The sequence below is a fragment of the Mobula birostris genome, chromosome 2, assembly GCF_030028105.1.
Source record: "Mobula birostris isolate sMobBir1 chromosome 2, sMobBir1.hap1, whole genome shotgun sequence".
NCBI lineage: Eukaryota > Metazoa > Chordata > Chondrichthyes > Myliobatiformes > Myliobatidae > Mobula > Mobula birostris.
The window spans coordinates 138,980,471-138,997,509 of NC_092371.1; positions in this window are offsets into that span (position 1 = coordinate 138,980,471).

Below are 17,039 nucleotides of genomic sequence, written 5' to 3' on the forward strand. Positions count from 1 at the left end.
CTTTCTGGTGTCCACGAGCTCTCCTTTCAGGCATCTTCTCTCTCCATGTTCCACCGAACAAAAAACCCAGATCACCTAGCTCTCAGGCACACAATAAGAAAAAAGCACCCCCTTCATTGGAGGTGCATATTCCAAAGCCCCCATTATCTCTCGTCATAACCCAAACACTGCTGCTACCGAAAAAATTATCAGCGAAACCTTTCACAGGGTGTTACACATCTAAGAGTTCTTCAGAAAAGTTCTTTGACTTTTTTAGTTTGCTGCCATTGAGAATTATTCAATGAAATTGCTTTTCAGACAGCTTGATTTCATCATTGTTGTGAGATACAAGGGTTCTAATGGTTGATACCAAACAGTATTGGTAAAGGGTCCTGGAACACAAAAGATGTTTTTGTTTTTGTATGTAGATATCTTATTTTAAGGTCAGTAGTGAATATCACTGTTTTTATGCTCAACACAAAATTAGGCCATAGAATCCATTTCGCCACCTATGGCTTAGTTTTGTGGTGAGCAGAAAATAGGACTCAGCAGGTCAAATCATAAACACAACAGATGCAGGAAATCTTGAGCAACACACACACACACACACACACACAGAGTGCTGGAGGAACTCAGCAGGTTTGGCAGCATCTATGGAGAGTCAACATTTCAGGCCTAGACCCTTCATCAGGACCAATCAGGAGCAGGACCCGACACATCAAATGTGTTCTTTTGTACAGAGAATTAAGTAATGGGACTTTATTCAAGTTCTTGTCCTCATGAGTCACGAAGGATTTTATGTCCATTTGAAAATATCCAAAACAAAATTCTGGGAAGTGTATTCATCTCCACACCTAAACTCTCAATACCAACATGTGGTGCATGAATATCTGCTCTGGGAGGATGTGTTTTATAAATGTTTTCTCGAATTTCAGCTGTTTCAATGTTATTAAATGTATTCCCTGTGGTAGGCATCTGTCCAATAGACTTACCAGTGAGTGAGATTCCTCAAACCTTTTCATTAAAATTGCCCTAGGGAATTTTTGGATTCTTGTCATCTGGGAAGTTTCTAATCTTAATTCAAAAATTCCCACAGTTCTGGGAAGCTGAGTGTGGAAATAAAATTAGTTGGGGGTAATAGCTGACTTTTGCACAATTTGCAGCAGTTGTGCATAATAAGTATTGTCATGTAGTTAATCAGTCAAGAGTGAAAGATAAAAGGTCATCAAGTGATATCAAAAGGTCATGACCCATGATATGGTCTCTCGAACTTCATATTTACTGTCAGTGAAACTAACATTCTTATAATTTTATAAACTACACTTCACTGGTTTTTCACTTTCCACAGCGGTAGACTGAGGTATGAAAGGGGCAATTATTTCACATATTTGCAAGGAAATTCAAATGAGGTTAGTCGTATGGTTAAAAGTCTGGTTTACTAAATTCTACTGCTTAAAGCCAAAGGACATTCCAGGGTAGGAGACAATTTTTGGAGTCCAGGATGGGACTCCTGCATGGGAGGTTAGTTAGGAAAATTCAGTCGCTAGGTATACATGGAGAGGTGGTAAATTGGATTAGACATTGGGTCGATGGAAGAAGCCAGAGAGTGGTGGTAGAGAATTGCTTCTCTGAGTGGAGCCCTGTGACTAGTGGTGTGCCACAGGGATCAGTGCTGGGTCCATTGTTATTTGTCATCTATATCAATGATCTGGATGATAATGTGGTAAATTGGATCAGCAAGTTTGCTGATGATACAAAGATTGGAGGTGTAGTAGACAGTGAGGAAGGTTTTCAGAGCCTGCAGAGGGACTTGGACCAGCTGGAAAAATGGGCTGAAAAATGGCAGATGGAGCTTAATACTGACAAGTGTGAGGTATTGCACGTTGGAAGGACAAACCAAGGTAGAACATACAGGGTTAATGGTAAGGCACTGAGGAGTGCAGTGGAACAGAGGGATCTGGGAATACAGATACAAAATTCCCTGAAAGTGGCGTCACAGGTAGATAGGGTCGTAAAGAGAGCTTTTGGTACATTGGCCTTTATTAATCGAAGTATTGAGTATAAGAGCTGGAATGTTATGATGAGGTTGTATAAGGCATTGGTGAGGCTGAATCTGGAGTATTGTGTTCAGTTTTGGTCACCAAATTACAGGAAGGATATAAATAAGGTTGAAAGAGTGCAGAGAAGGTTTACAAGGATGTTGCCGGGACTTGAGAAACTCAGTTACAGAGAAAGGTTGAATAGGTTAGGACTTTATTCCCTGCAGCATAGAAGAATAAGGGGAGATTTGATAGAGGTACATAAAATTATGATGGGTATAGATAGAGTGAATGCAAGCAGGCTTTTTCCACTGAGGCAAGGGGAGAAAAAAACCAGAGGACATGGGTTAAGGGTGAGGGGGGAAAAGTTTAAAGGGAACATTAGGGGGGGTTTCTTCACACAGAGAGTGGTGGGAGTATGGAATGAGCTGCCAGACGAGGTGGTAAATGCGGGTTCTTTTTTAACATTTAAGAATAAATTGGACAGATACATGGATGGAAGGTGTATGGAGGGATATGGTCCGTGTGCAGGTCAGTGGGACTAGGCAGAAAATGGTTCGGCACAGCCAAAAGGGCCAAAGGGCCTGTTTCTGTGCTGTAGTTTCTATGGTTCTATGGTTCTAGGTGGGAATGTTCTGTGGTTGAAGGTCAACGATCCAGAAGTCACGTCAAGTCGATAGGCACTGAAGAGACCAGTGAACCCCAGTTTGCCAGCTCCCAAGTTGGATGTCCTTTCTTGCAGAAGTCATGAGGGCCTGTGACCCACACCTCCAGGCCATCAGAATTGGAGGCCTGTGTGAGTCCCGAAGTTGAGCCCAAGGCACTGGTCAATGATCCTGGAGATCAGTTCAGTTGATGACTGAAGGTCAAATCCATAATTGCCAAGTTGTGGGGTTGAAGCTGGAAGGTCAGACCTGTGAATAATGAGTCCTGTAGTCAAGGCCAAAGGTCAGACCCATGATTGACGTGTCCTGGGTTCAACATATAGAGATTGCGAAATCCAGATGGCAAAGTCAAAGGTTGAAGAGTGGAGCTTGGTGAGCCCAGATGGCTGAAGTTTGGAGGCCTGACAGCTGTAAGTCCAGGAGTCAGGGCCAGAAACTAAAGGTTGTAGGCCTGCTCTCTGTGGATTTGAGAGTCCGGAGCCAAGAACAGGAGGTTCTGTTGTTGTCTTGTTTTGTTCTGTTGTTGTTCTGTATTTTGTGCTGTGTTGTTCCTGTTTTGCCTCAATGACTATCACCATTAGCACTTAGATCCACAGTGATGAAGTGTTTAGAGAGGATGGTGATGAAACATATCAAATCCTGCCTGAGAAGCAACTTGGATCTGCTCCAATTTGCCTACAGCAAATTGAAGCAACAGGTTCAAAACAGATGTCATCTCACTGGCTCTTCTCTCAACCCTGGAACACCTGACAGAAAAGATGCATATATCAGGTGCTCTTCATTGACTACAGCTTAACATTGAATACTATTATCTCCTCAAAACTAGTCAATGAGCCTCAAGACTTTGGCTTCAATATCTTCTTGTGCAATAGGATCCTCAATTTTCTCATTTGTAGACCCCAGCTATTTTGGATTGGCAACAACGTCTCCTCCACAATCTACATCAGCACAGGTGTGCTAGAAGCCTATGTGCTTAGCTCCCTGCTCTACTTACTTTAGACGTATGACTGTGTGGCCAAGTACAGCTCCAACGCCATATTCAAGTTTGCTGACAACACCACTGTTGTGTGCTGTACCAAAGGTGGTGATGAACCAACATGTAAAATGGAGATTGAAAATCTGGCTGAGTAGTGCAATATCAACACCTCTCACTCATTGTCAGCAAGAACAAGGAGCTGATTATTGACTTCAGGAGGAGGAAATCGGAGATCCATGAGACAGTCCTCACTGGAGGATCAGAGGTGGAGAGGGTCAGCAACATTAAATTCCTCTATGTTATTATTTTGGAAACCTGTCCTGGGTCTGGCATATAAGTGCAATTATAAAGAAAGCACAGCAATGCCTCTACTTCATTAGGAGCTTGTGTCGATTTGTGATGAGCTTCTACAGATGTGTGGTGGAGGGTACATTGACTGGCTGCATCACAGTCTGGTATGGAAACACTAATGCCCTTGAACAGAAAGTCCTACAAAAATAGAGAATACAGTTCAGTCCATCATGGGTAAAACCCTTCCCACCATTGAGCTAAGTATTGTTATAAGTCAGGAGCATCCATCATCAGGGACCCCCACTACCCAGGACATGCTCTCTTCTCATTGCAGCCATCAGGAAGAAGGTACAGGGACCTCAGGACCTTCAGAACCAAGTTCAGGAACAGTTATTACCCTTCAACCATCAGGCTTTTAGACAATAGACAATAGACAATAGGTGCAGGAGTAGGCCATTTGGCCCTTTGAGCCAGCACCGCCATTCACTGTGATCATGGCTGATCATCCACAATCGGTATCCAGTTCCTGCCTTATCCCCATAGCCTTTGATTCCGCTATCTTTAAGAGCTCTATCCATCTCTTTCTTGAAAGCATCCAGAGACTTGGCCTCCACAGCCTTCTGTGGCAGAGCATTCCATACATCCACCACTCTCTGGGTGAAAAAGTTTTTCCTCAACTCTGTTCTAAATGGCCTACCCCTAATTCTTAAACTGTGGCCTCTGGTTCTGGACTCACCCATCAGCGGAAACATGCTTCCTGCCTCCAGCGTGTCCAATCCCTTAATAATCTTATATGTTTTAATAAGATCCCCTCTCAGCCTTCTAAATTCCAGAGTATACAAGCCCAGTCGCTCCAATCTTTCGACATATGACAGTCCCGCCATCCCGGGAATTAACCTTGTGAACCTACGCTGCACTCCCTCAATAGCAAGAATGTCCTTCCTCAAATTTGGAGACCAAAACTGCACACAGTACTCCAGGTGTGGTCTCACCAGGGCCCTGTACAGCTGCAGAAGGACCTCTTTGCTCTTGTACTCAATTCCCCTTGTTATGAAGGCCAACATGCCATTAGCTTTCTTCACTGCCTGCTGTACTTGCATGCTTGCTTTCAGTGACTGATGCACAAGAACTCCTAGATCTCGTTGTGCTTCCCCTTTTCCTAACTTGACTCCATTTAGATAATAATCTGCCTTCCTGTTCTTACCACCAAAGTGGATAACCTCACATTTATCCACATTAAACTGCATCTGCCATGCATCTGCCCACTCACCCAGCCTGTCCAAGTCACCCTGCATTCTCATAACATCCTCCTCACATTTCACACTGCCACCCAGCTCTGTGTCATCGGCAAATTTGCTAATGTTACTTTTAATTCCCTCATCTAAATCATTAATATATATCGTAAACAGCTGCGGTCCCAGCACTGAACCCTGCGTGACCCCACTACCTGCCATTCCGAAAGGGACCCATTAATCGCTACTCTTTGTTTTCTGTCAGCCAGCCAATTTTCAATCCATGTCAGTACTCTGCCCCCAATGCCATGTGCCCATGTGCCCTAATTTTGCCCACTTTTTAAATCAAACGGGATAACTCCACTTAACTTTACATGCCCATCATTGATGTGTTCCCACAATCTATTGACTCACTTTCAGGGACTCTTTATCTCACGTTCTTGATAGTTACTGCTTTTCTTTATTACTTAATTCTTTTTGCACTTGCACAGATTGTGGTCTTTTGCACACTGTTTGAGCGCCATATTTGGTGCGGTCCTTCATTGATCCTAATATAGCTGTTATTCTATTTTGGATTTATTGAGTATGCCTGCAAGAAAGTGAATCTCACAGTTGTAAATGGTGACATATAGGCACTTCGATAATAAATTTACTTTGAACATTGTAGGCATGGTATATTGGAGCCAGAATGTGTGGCAACACTTGGATGTCCCCAGCCCCAGGACATGCTTTGTTGTTAAAGCAAATGGCATGTTTCACTGTCTGTTTTCAACTTCATAAGCTTCATAAGAAGTAGCTCACAGATGGTGTATTCACAGCAAGTGTATGAATAATCCAGCAAAGGTAGTTAAAAGGAAGCATCTCAGCTTTATGTGTTCATTATGAAGCATCTTACCCATCAACAAACTTGTCAAAATTGTGCTCGTTTTAAGGCCAAGCAAGGCTGTACCTTACTACTTCTCTCACAACCAGGACTATGTCACCTCCAAAGCTTCTTTCCTGTAACTATCCAGTTTCTCAATAAAACTCACTCAGGTGTAATATCCTAACTGTCCTTGCACAACATCCATTATTAAATGGCCTTTCTTGCTCTCCTTGTTCTGTTGATAATTATTGAGTCTGTTCTTAAGTTCACATTTATTTAAGTTTGATTATTGATGTTTGCGCCTATGACCATTCAGCTAACTGTTGATTGCTTATAGCTGTTTGCACTACTGACTTATATATAAATTGTTGGTTCTGGTTGTGTTCTCTGTTATAGTATTGTCCTGTGTTTTATGCCTGGCACTGAACTACAATCAATTCCGATATGACTTTGGAGATATGTCTCCAACAAAGGAGGTGTAAGGCATTCCTTCCCTAGCCTGCAGGTCACCCTTGGGCAGGGTATAGCACCTGCTTAGCCCCCTGATTCGGGTCAATGTGAAGCCGTGGGAGCAGGTGGTGAGAGGTTCTATCAGCAGCTGGTGTATACCACAAGTCCTGGTTATGCGACAACTGAGGCCAGACGGACAATCTCTGAAGAGTATTGCTAATGGCTAGAGTCACCCATCTTGTAAAGGCACTGCCCAGAAGAAAGCAATGGCAAACCATTTCTGCAGAAAAATTTGCCAAGAACAATCATGGTCATCAGAGCATGATCGCTTATGTCATTCAACATGGCACATAATGATCAGACAATGGTTCACATACTGGTAATAAAGTGATTCTGATTCTGAATTGTTCTAAAGTTGCTCATCTTACAAAACAACATATTTTTTTAAAAATTGCTTCTGATTTCCTTCTGCATTAGTAAGTTTATATGCAGAGTTATTTTGAAACGTGTCTACAAAGTAATTTAACGTCGGTCACTTTCTTTCCCCTACTGGTCTAAAATAATCTGCTAAAAATTCAAACAGAATTTGTGAGGAATCCATTGATAAAAGAACAAAGCTGAAAGGCATCAAAGTTCAAAGTTCAAAGTCAGTTTATTATCAAAGTACATATATGTCATCATATACAATCCTGAGATTCATTGCCTTGCAATCACAATGAATACAAGAAACACAACAGAATCAATGAAAAGCCAACCCAACAGAATGGACAACAACCAATGTGTTAAAAAGCAAACTGTGCAAATACAAAAAGAAAAAAAAGAGAAATAAAAATAATAAGAAGAAATAAATATCAAGAACATGAGAGGAAGAGCCATTGAAATTGAGTCCATGGTTTGTGGGAACAGTTCAGTGATGTGGCAAATTAAGTTATCTCCACTAGTTCAAGAGTCTGATAGCTGAGGGGTAATAACTGTTACTGAACCTAGCGGTGTGAGTCCTGAGGCTCCTGTAACTTCTTCCTGATGGCAGCAGTGAGGCCTGAATGGTGAAGGTCCTGATGATGGAGTCTGCTTTCCTGCGACAGTGCTCCATGTAATGTACTCAATAGTGGGGAGTACTTTACCCGTGATGGACTGGGCCATATTCACTCCTTTCTGTTGGCTTTTCTATCCAAGGATATCGGTATTTCCATAACAGTCTATGATGTAACCAGTCAATAGACTTTCCACCACACATCTATGGAAGTTTGTCAAAGTTTTAGATGTCATGCTGAATCTTCAAAAACTTCTAAGCAAGCAGAGGTGCTGCCGTGCTTTGTTCATAATGGCAGTTATGCACTGGACCCAGGGCCAATCCTCTGCAATGATAACACCAAGGAATTTAAAGTTGCTGCCCTTCTCCACCTCTGATCTCTCAATGAGGACTGGCTCATGGACCTCCAGTTTTTCTCCTCTTGAAGCCAATATCAGTTCATTGGACTTGATGACTTTGAGTGAGAGGTTGTTGTTGTGGTACCACTCTCCAGATTTTCAGTCTCTCTCCTATTTGCTGATTCGTCACCAGAGTTGATTCGGCCAACACTAGCGGTGTAATCTGCAAATTTAAATATTGTATTGGAGCTGTGTATGTGTATTTGCTGGCATAATCAGCAAATCATCATTTTATATCTTGAAAGAACAGGATTTAATCATGTAAAATCACCTTAATGTCCAGAATACAGTAATGAACCAAATAGAAGTAATTCAGCAACAAACATGTAACATTTCCAAAGACTTTACAGTCTCTTAGCTACATTTGTGAGAAAAAACAATGAAAGATAAAGAGCTGCCAACAGAATTCATTAGAGAATAGCGATACCTGTTTTGGTTCTTGGATCATGCAACATTTCTTTTTAGTGTTGTGGAATAATTTTTCTCCAGCTGTTATGAATAACAAAAAGTATATTTCATGCAATGAACAGCGCACTCACTGAAAAAAAATGAGAAAATGAATTAACAACAAACTAAATGTGATAATCATTTATTATTTTTAATCATTCATTTACTTTTCTCACATAAAATGTTCCACAGATCTTTCAAAATCTGAATCAATATGTGAACTGAATATCATTAACAGTAATATACTGTAGATTTTGTCATGACTGTCTACATAATTTAATACTGAGTTTAAAACTCCATGGCAACCAGTCACAGATAGTTATTCAGGTTTCAGTGCAGCTGCCAATTGACACTTGAAATCATTAACAATGACCCAAAGACGAGAAAAAGATTCCAAAAGAAGGAAAAACAATAATTAAAGCTTCAAAAGTCGAATTGTTAATTTCTTCACAACTGCAAAAAGCAAAGATGAAGCAGCAGCTAGATGTTTTGCCTAATAGTGGAAAAGCAAACTGAAGAAGAATTTTCTACAATACCATTCTGGATATCATCCACCTTTGCTGAAAGCCATTTGCACATGAATGTGACCTGGCAACAGACCTGTAGCTAACCACAATCCGTTTCCTAAAGCTGTAACCTAGAAACGCATCTGTGGATATGTTGTAGAAATGTATATTGCTTAAATGCAGCATTAATTAATTTAAGAGTTGGACTCATCTCCCCTGCTGTCACGGGCAGTGTGCAAAACAATGCTCTGCAAGCAAATTGCAGGCTCATTCCCCAATCTATGGTTGTTTACTTCTTGAGGTTTGTCTATGACTTCTGAAAACCACAAAGTCCAAATTCATACAAGTGTCTGAACTGTTCTCAAGGTCAAATATAAGAACAGCTTCATACTCAGAAACTTTGCCTTACGCCCATTCCAGGCTCCTCTGCTGCTATATACCCACTGAATCATTACAGAAGCTAAAAATTCTTAACCAAGCAATCACGAAACGATTAATGTTGGGTTATGGGTATTTCTCTACACACACCTGGAAGGGACATGTGACTGCAATGTAAGGATCCCAAAAATGCCGACTTTTGTACTATGCCCTACAGACAATTCCCAAAAGCCCTATAGACAATATCCAACAACATCCTCTCTTAGTGCCCTTTCCAAAAGAGGGTGCCTACTGCAATCAGTATACTTTGCAAATCTATCTTCTTGGAAGCATTCTGCCAAGGCCCTTCCATCGGTGTAGATTCTACATTCCTTGCCAGCATTCCCCAGTAGCTAAAAAGAGTGCTGGTTGAATGATCATCTGATCCTTTAAAGGCCATTCCTGAAATCAGAACTATTAACACAGGAAATTCAACACTAATGCCGACTGATCCTGAAACTTATCAGTGTAACATGAGAGAGTCTGTTTTGGATCTGATGCTTATGAATTGCAGATTTATTTTTGAGGTTTTTGACACAACACTGGGTAATGTTTTAATACTGGAAAAAAACTACGCAGACGAAATCTAGGCTTACATTTTCTTCCAGACTGGATTAAAATACAGTCTTAGTTGAAACAACAATAGAAACAGAAGGTGCTCGAGATACTCAATAGATCAAGCAGAATACTCTGGAGAAAGACATCGAGTTACTGTTTAAGACTAATGCCCTTCATCACATCTGATGAAGAATTATTGACCTGAAGCAGTAGCACTGTATCTTTCTCCACAAGCTACTGATTCACCTGCTGTGTGTTTCCAGCAATGTTCCCTCTAATTTGTAATAACCAGTGTGCACAAAAATCTTGTCCCATGCAATCTTTTTCCCAGTGACAACAACTTGCGCCCACTGAATCTTAAATATATAGAAGTATTCAGTTTAACATCTGGGAAAATACTGTCAATAAGAACTTTGATCTCCTCTGGGTTTGATCGCTTTCGCTCTCGTTTTTCTGCATTCTCACAAAACACACGTAGCAGGCCTGTAGCGGGTAATGAAGGATTTTCTTGCTGGAGCTTTTGCACACCATCCATATGTGATTTGCTTGCTAAATGACACATCAAAAAGTCAAGTTTCCAAATATCACTCCACTTCTTCCCACTTGCAAATTCTCCAACAACTTTGGCATCACGACAATACACACAGTTAACACCAGTTTCTGTATTGTACATAAGTATTTCTCATAGTTGCACGTTCCTGACCTTATGAACTTTCAGTGTAGGTGATCTACTGTTTCATTATGCCATTCTGCTTTAAATGAACTAGCAATTCATTTGCGATCACGCCTTTTGCTTCTTTGCAATTTGAAATAGTGATTCAATAATTTCTTCAATAAAAACTGTATAAATAAGCCAGTTCTAAAATCTGCAGACAAATCATTGAAAGCTCCACATTGTCAACACCATCTGCATCATTATCCAGAAAAGAAAATGTAATTGTGTACGATCATGAAATATATTCAACATGCCAATGAGGTAGAGGGTGACAAAATTTTGTGCACAGCTTAAATTCCTTTGTGCACTAGCAGCAAAAGATGTGTGCATGCGCACATGCACACACTTCAGAGGGAACACTGGTTTTCAGCTGCTTCTATTTTTGATTTCAGATTCCCAGCAACTACAGATTTTTTAAAATTTTTAATTCTAGTCTACAGCAAACTGTTTACAGATATTTACACAAGTTCCATTATGAACAGTCCATGAATTCATGAACACGAACTCATTATCCCTTTTTTTGTAATACTTATTTGTAATTTATAGTAACTTTATATCCTTGCACCGTACTGGTGCCACAAACAACAAATTTCATAAGACAGAAATAATAAACCTGATTCTGATTCTGATTCAGATGTTCAACATATACAGTTAATATACATGCAATATAATCACATTCCAAATTTACATATGATTAATTTATTGACACACATAGATAGTATCTATATAACAGGGTATTAAAGATTTTGTCTCCAAATACAATGTGGATGTATCTTCTGACCCCAGAAAAATTTAGCTAACTGTTTGTAAGTTTTCCATATCTTCTAGTCCAACTCAAGAATAGTTTCTCCTTGCCCTTTTTCAAGTTTTGATCCATGGAGAACCATTGGATTTATAAATTTATGGCTATCTGTCAATCTTTCTCAAACCACTTACGTACATGAATTATTGTAATGAGGTCTGACGAGGAATGTTGTCTAAGTTTCTTGAAGGCATCACTTGTAAGCTGCATGATTAGTCTTCCCACTATTCAATGTGCATCCAGCATAGCCATCACACTGGTGTCTTCTTTTCCGCCTGTGAAAATAAGAAGGATTTCCACTGAAAATATACAATTGCTGTACTTTTTTCCATTAAGTAAAGCCATTAAAACCTTTTAGATTGTTTTCTCTATTTGCATGCAAAAATACAAAGGTTTTATGAAAGTTTAATGTGAACATCCATCAAAGTCATCAATAGATCTGGTTTTCTGTCTTGTTATCTTTAGTTTATCTGGCTAAATTACTTCTCAAGGGCATGATAGATACTTGCAGATCCGTGGGGAGATAGGTCTCATCAGAAAATCAGTCTATGAAGCCCAAATGTTTAGTAGCAGAATGGAAGAAAACCCCAAGTTGTGTGTGATGCTATCAGTTGTACAAACATTGTATTTATCTTAGCTGAAAGGGCTTTCTTCCTGGATGTGAAAACTGCAGATGTGAAAATGTTCTCTTCCAGATCATGTTTAATCATTTCTGGGGTATTTAAAAGACTAGTGAAAAATGGGGCTGGAAAATCATCTAATTATATTTGCTTACAAGTTGGTGATAATTATGTGGGCAAGTCTACAGTTTTGGTGATTCTTAAATTCGCATTAGAGAAAATGTTTTGTGTAGGTAGTATATTTCTGCTCATTAGATTTAAGAAGTCATTTCATTAGTAATTCAAATAACTGGACGGACAGCACCTCAAACACAATAATGCTGCACTGTATCCTTGCTGCAGCCATTCACAAAAGTAGGTAAAAGCAGGTTGATATCATTAGCAAAATAATTATTTGAGATACACAAATTTTGTCCAAACGCACAGATCGTAACTCCCCATAAAATATCTCCCTGCCAATGGATGGGTCATACTTGTCACCTTATGCACTTTGCACAGGTCTACTGTACAAGGAGAACTAGCTGTGGAATAGAAGGTGAACCATCGTTTAGATCAGAGCAGATTCAGACACTGACCAATGTGCTCCTTCTACAGAGGGAACAGCACATGCAGCAATAGCTTCATAGGGGCATATCAAAAGCTGTGTTCAAATATGTCTGGTGATCATACAATGTTAGACACAATGGAAAAAAAATTAAACTGTTAAAAAATGTTAACAAATGTTAATAAATTTACACATCTAAATTTCAAATTTATTAAAATATTATAATATTTAAAATAAAGAGGAATATCTTAACTTCTTAATGAAGTTCTGCAACCACATTCAAAGAGCTCGAACTGTTGTTGATACGTCTGCTGGGATTGCTGTAAAACTGGGCAATTAGGTATAGTGTTACAAAACACCTCTGCACTCAGTGTTAAGACCAGGATGGAGTGAGAGGACAGATCTGTTCAAAGTGTTTTTTTTCAAAAACCAATAAACATTTCCATATCTGCAGACTTCAAATGCCTAGATATTAGATCATATGATGCTATTGCTCACAGCACAATGTAATCCAAAACTGAAGCAACCTGGAATATGGTAAATCATGTTAGCAAACACTTCCAGGCTAAATAATATCAACAGAACTGCCTGCTAGCCATCAACATTATCTTACAAGTGGGCATCAGACCAATCTCAATGATAAACCCCTTGAGATATCTCTGTTTCATAAATGGTTTAATACTGACTGCAAGAGATAGATTCAAGATTGTTTACCCTAAAGCAAATCAAATGATGCTTTTGTGGTTGAGTCTGTTCCACAGTTTCAAAAAGGAAACAGTAAAAAAACAATGCAATCTATTTTCTTACCATTTTATTTATATTGATTCTGTTTCTCTTGATCTATAGATATTGCCTCTTTGGGACAGATCTTCAACCCAGATTTTTAGAAATCAGAATAAATACACAGGGCTGCTGTTTTTCCAATCTGGCATAAATCATGTTAGTGATCATTTCAGGGTGAAATCATGCCACTAGCAAAATAGGACGGGATGTTTCCAGTCAGTATTCATGCTGATGCACCCAAAGTTATCCCACTGTCAGATGTACACTTGCCTGCAGCAGGATTTGCAATCCACTTCAGTGTTAGCATTACAACATTTCAGTATCTCAGTGCAAAAACAAATAACTTGAAATCACACTGGAGCAAAGTTAATTCTGACACCCCTTCATATAATCTGCTTGTCAAATATGTTCTCAATGTCACCGTAAAAATAGCGAACAGTATTTGTTTAGCTGGGCTGTCTGACTTTAGTAACTGCTTCTACTGTCTGTCGTAGAGAAGTTCAAAGGTTGGGTTCCCTCTCAAGCACCTCCTCCCAAATGTTACGGAGCTGTCCCTCGAATCACAGTGTGGATTCCTGTCATCAAGAGGTACAAGAGACATGATCTTCACCACACAACAACTAAAAGCAAAGTACAGTGAATAACATCAATCAATAAATTTTACTGAAGCCTTTGAAACCTTTTGCTGGAAGGGACTGTGGCACATTCTCCTCGATCTCTGTATGGTCCACAGGAATGTGTCATGGTCCGGTCCATGAAGTCCGCATTCCGGTTCAGGGACCAGTCTGTGGACTCAGGACTCCGGGTCTTCCAGCTCTCCCTTGTTTGAATTAATCATAGGCACCTGATTCCCATCTTTGGGCTTGCAATATAAGTAGCCTTGGGATTGAGTGTGGGCTGTTGGTTTGTCTTGTCAGTCCCCCTTGGAGCAACCTGCTGCTGGAAGGCTAGTGAAACCATTTATGATCTCTTGGCCTGTTTGGAGGACCACTGCTTCATGGAGCCTTGCTGCCACTTGTTGAAGTGGTCTTTGCAGTATGGATTTGGCTGTTTTCTGGGTGAACTAAGTGGCTACCAGCCACTCCAAGCTAGGTAGGGATCTGGCTGTTTCCGTAGCCAGCTGAGGTTGCTGGATGAACTGAGACTTGGAGCTTCCCTGGAGAAGAGATGGAACTGTTTGTCATTCTTTGGTGTTTGTCTCTTCTTGTCCTTGCCTCTGTGGGGTAAGCCAGGCTGTTTTGCCATTGCCCTGCAGGGGGATCTGTCTTGTCTTGTCCTTGCCTCTATTGGGTAAGTCCAGATGTTCTGCTGTTACCTGTTGGAGAGACCTGTTCCACCTTCATGTGGAGAAGTTGAGTCCTGGCTTGTCTTAGGATAAGTCCCAGCTCTTTGTCTATGTACTGTCCTGTCTCATGTTGGTGTTGTGTTAACAATGAGTCCTGGTTTTTTGAAGGACAAGTCTGGGCTCTATGTTGATGTTCAGTTTCCAGCCTGTCTCTCAGCTCCAGTCTCTGAGTTATCAGCCTCCGCATTTCAAGATGAAGAACCCAAGCCTCGACGATCCCGCAGCCAAGCTCCAAGAACCCAAGCCTCGACGATCCCGCAGCCAAGCTCCAAGAACCCAAGCCTCGACGATCCCGCAGCCAAGCTCCAAGAACCCAAGCCTCGACGATCCCGCAGCCAAGCTCCAAGAACCCAAGCCTCGACGATCCCGCAGCCAAGCTCCAAGAACCCAAGCCTCGACGATCCCGCAGCCAAGCTCCAAGAACCCAAGCCTCGACGATCCCGCAGCCAAGCTCCAAGAACCCAAGCCTCGACGATCCCGCAGCCAAGCTCCAAGAACCCAAGCCTCGACGATCCCGCAGCCAAGCTCCAAGAACCCAAGCCTCGACGATCCCGCAGCCAAGCTCCAAGAACCCAAGCCTCGACGATCCCGCAGCCAAGCTCCAAGAACCCAAGCCTCGACGATCCCGCAGCCAAGCTCCAAGAACCCAAGCCTCGACGATCCCGCAGCCAAGCTCCAAGAACCCAAGCCTCGACGATCCCGCAGCCAAGCTCCAAGAACCCAAGCCTCGACGATCCCGCAGCCAAGCTCCAAGAACCCAAGCCTCGACGATCCCGCAGCCAAGCTCCAAGAACCCAAGCCTCGACGATCCCGCAGCCAAGCTCCAAGAACCCAAGCCTCGACGATCCCGCAGCCAAGCTCCAAGAACCCAAGCCTCGACGATCCCGCAGCCAAGCTCCAAGAACCCAAGCCTCGACGATCCCGCAGCCAAGCTCCAAGAACCCAAGCCTCGACGATCCCGCAGCCAAGCTCCAAGAACCCAAGCCTCGACGATCCCGCAGCCAAGCTCCAAGAACCCAAGCCTCGACGATCCCGCAGCCAAGCTCCAAGAACCCAAGCCTCGACGATCCCGCAGCCAAGCTCCAAGAACCCAAGCCTCGACGATCCCGCAGCCAAGCTCCAAGAACCCAAGCCTCGACGATCCCGCAGCCAAGCTCCAAGAACCCAAGCCTCGACGATCCCGCAGCCAAGCTCCAAGAACCCAAGCCTCGACGATCCCGCAGCCAAGCTCCAAGAACCCAAGCCTCGACGATCCCGCAGCCAAGCTCCAAGAACCCAAGCCTCGACGATCCCGCAGCCAAGCTCCAAGAACCCAAGCCTCGACGATCCCGCAGCCAAGCTCCAAGAACCCAAGCCTCGACGATCCCGCAGCCAAGCTCCAAGAACCCAAGCCCCGACGATCCCGCAGCCAAGCTCCAAGAACCCAAGCCCCGACGATCCCGCAGCCAAGCTCCAAGAACCCAAGCCCCGACGATCCCGCAGCCAAGCTCCAAGAACCCAAGCCCCGACGATCCCGCAGCCAAGCTCCAAGAACCCAAGCCTCGACGATCCCGCAGCCAAGCTCAACACCCAAGAACCCAAGCCTCGACGATCCCGCAGCCAAGCTCAACACCCAAGAACCCAAGCCTCGACGATCCCGCAGCCAAGCTCAACACCCAAGAACCCAAGCCTCGACGATCCCGCAGCCAAGCTCAACACCCAAGAACCCAAGCCTCGACGATCCCGCAGCCAAGCTCAACACCCAAGAACCCAAGCCTCGACGATCCCGCAGCCAAGCTCAACACCCAAGAACCCAAGCCTCGACGATCCCGCAGCCAAGCTCAACACCCAAGAACCCAAGCCTCGACGATCCCGCAGCCAAGCTCAACACCCAAGAACCCAAGCCTCGACGATCCCGCAGCCAAGCTCAACACCCAAGAACCCAAGCCTCGACGATCCCGCAGCCAAGCTCAACACCCAAGAACCCAAGCCTCGACGATCCCGCAGCCAAGCTCAACACCCAAGAACCCAAGCCTCGACGATCCCGCAGCCAAGCTCAACACCCAAGAACCCAAGCCTCGACGATCCCGCAGCCAAGCTCAACACCCAAGAACCCAAGCCTCGACGATCCCGCAGCCAAGCTCAACACCCAAGAACCCAAGCCTCGACGATCCCGCAGCCAAGCTCAACACCCAAGAACCCAAGCCTCGACGATCCCGCAGCCAAGCTCAACACCCAAGAACCCAAGCCTCGACGATCCCGCAGCCAAGCTCAACACCCAAGAACCCAAGCCTCGACGATCCCGCAGCCAAGCTCAACACCCAAGAACCCAAGCCTCGACGATCCCGCAGCCAAGCTCAACACCCAAGAACCCAAGCCTCGACGATCCCGCAGC